The sequence below is a fragment of the Medicago sativa genome, chromosome 2 (assembly GCF_051527215.1).
Source record: "Medicago sativa cultivar Bolivia chromosome 2, Bolivia_mono, whole genome shotgun sequence".
NCBI lineage: Eukaryota > Viridiplantae > Streptophyta > Magnoliopsida > Fabales > Fabaceae > Medicago > Medicago sativa.
The window spans coordinates 57,451,167-57,454,117 of NC_140750.1; positions in this window are offsets into that span (position 1 = coordinate 57,451,167).

Sequence of the window (2,951 nt, forward strand, 5' to 3'; positions counted from 1 at the left end):
TTCTTAATTTGGTGGATATTTTCTAATCACTGAGCAACATATCCCTTTCGGTAGGCTCACAATTTACTTAATTTTTGCAATTAAATTGTTTAAGGATAAAGAAGGAAATTGGTTTCGTTTCTTCTCTCTTATTTTCTAGTTGATGAGAACGATATAACCTTGTTGTGTTGCTTCAGCTAAAGTTAATTATTATTTTTTTGAAAACAAAGTTTTGTTTAAAATGAGTTCATTTCCTCAATTATTAGAATTTGAAGAATTGATTTCTGATTCGGTATTGACGGGAATATATGAATTTGAAATATTGTTCCGTAAAGAACTTTGTACGTGAAAGCCTAGGTATGGTTACATTATTAAGAATTTTGTTGATCTTTGTGATATTTGATTTAAGTTTTTTTGACAAACAGAGCTCCATTTGTTGTTTGCTTCGCTTTTCAGAGACATGTGATTTCATGCAATTCTAGTCCATTTTTTTTATGTTTATGGATTTCTTTTATTTGGTCTCATTTAAAATCCATTATTGATGTGTACACATGAATGTCACCACTATAAAGTTTTGTTTTAAATTATCTTACATGGTAATGTGATTAATGCAAATTATATTTGTTGGCTTGAAATAAGGATTTGAATACTGAAGATTTGAATTGTATGTTGACGATGAATTGTTTGAAAATGTGTTGATATAAAGATGTGTTATTTAAAGATGAGTTATATAAAGATGTGTTATTTGAAGATGTGTGATCTAAAGATGTGCTATATAAAGATGTGTGATTTAAATATGTGTTATTTATGATGCTTATGTTGATGCGATGTTTAAGATGGTGATGTTTATCATTTGATACTGTTAAGTTATGATGCTGATATGATGTGACTTTATAAGTGTTGCATATGTTGTTGTTGATCTTATTTAAGATGTAAATGTCGGTCTAAGTCAAAGAGTTGTAAGATGTTCATGAAGTTTCTAAGACGTAAGATGTTGAGTCCATGCATACTCATTTATAGATGAGGGCTCATGCCCTGGAGCTTTTGCTCAACCACGACGATGGAGCTTTTGCTCAAACACGACGATGGAGCTTTTGCTCAAACACGACGATGGAGCTTTTGCTCAACCACGACGATGAGGGCTTATGCCCTAAAATGGTACCACATGCATTTGCATTTCATGATGATTCAAGATGGTTTAAGACGTTAAGAGTTGCATAGTCGAGTTTAGATGCATTGTCAAATCAAGTTGTTAAGTTGTGATGTTTTAACGAATTACTTTGTGATGTTTTAACGAATTACTTTGTTATGTCTTTTAGTATGATGATATGTGACGATGACTGTGACTGCTATTTGATGATATTTTGCTAAGATAAATGATGATGTTTATGTATTTAATTATAGTTGTTAAATTATAAGATGTTTATGTTGTTAAATGTAATTTATGATTTATAAGCTTAATATTATTGTTTGAGAAATCTTACCCCTTCTGCGTATATGTTGCCTCGACCGTGGGTAATGTGCAGGTAATAAAGACTAGCTGTGTTCGTGAGTAGACTCCTCACATCGTGTCTAGGATGCTCTGATACGTAACGGGATGGGGATTTTAATACTATTTTCTGTTCCTTTACGTATTGCTTTTGAAGTTTAAGAATTATTTTTGAACTAAGATTTATGAGACTTTTAAGATGAGGCCTGCGTGCCAAAGACTTTTATGATGTTGAACTAATTCCGCTGCGTAGTTTTAAAGATTAAGTTGAATAATTTTGAAGGATAAATTGTTATCTATTCTATTTTACGATTTTAAGAAGTGTAGCATTCCGTTTATGATTGAAAAATACTCTGATTTATTATGAAATTAATATGTTGGGAAAACGGGGTGTTACAATTGGTATCAGAGCAGGTCGGTCCATCCGGCCAAGTAGATGAGTCGTTGTGTCGTGTCGTCATGTTTTCTTGTTAGTAGTTATGTTTTTTTTTTGTGATCATGTTTAACTGACTAACTTGATGTGGTTTTTGTGTTTTGTTTGAAGAAGTAATGACTAAATTTATTTTTTCTTGCTCTAAATTTCGAGGACGAAATTCTTTTAAGTTGGGGAGAGTTGTAACGCCCTCCTTTTATTTAATTATTTTTATTAAGTTAGAATCTATTTATGTGATTTATTTTAAATATGTGAGGTGCTAGTATTTATTAAGTGGCTTTATTCTATTATTTATTAGAATATGAGAATAATTAGTGTGAGTAGAATTGGGGTTAGAATAGAAAGAAGAATAAGTTATTGGGCCTAAATAGATTTAGGAAGAGTGATTAGTATTATAAATAAGGAAGCTTAGGTTAGAAAGAGTTTTTACGTTAAACCGCTTTTTGGAGAAAGAGGAGAACTCAGAGAGAGAGAACCCTAGGAACGAAGAACGCTGCTTTTGATTTCAGAAAAACAATCTAAGGTAAGGGTGAGACTATCTTTCACTAATATTAAGTCTGTAGATCATTAGATTGCATCTAACATGTTTTAGGATGAGTTGTGAGATTATGAGAAATTAGGGTTTGAGTTAGAATTGATGATTAGATGATGGAAAACTACTGAATTGATGTAAGGGGGGAGTTTTATTCATCACAAGGGTTGTGTACTCATGTGGGTAGTGAAGGGTTGTATTTTTCTTCCTTATTTTCATGATCTTTTAAATTTGTGCTGCAATTATATGTTTGATTTATTGAGATTATTTGCAATTTTGTGCTTTGACTATTTTGGTCTCTCTAATTTTGCCGAACCCTATTCTTAATTTGGTGGATATTTTCTAATCACTGAGCAACATATCCCTTTCGGTAGGCTCACAATTTACTTAATTTTTGCAATTAAATTGTTTAAGGATAAAGAAGGAAATTGGTTTCGTTTCTTCTCTCTTATTTTCTAGTTGATGAGAACGATATAACCTTGTTGTGTTGCTTCAGCTAAAGTTAATTATTATTTTTT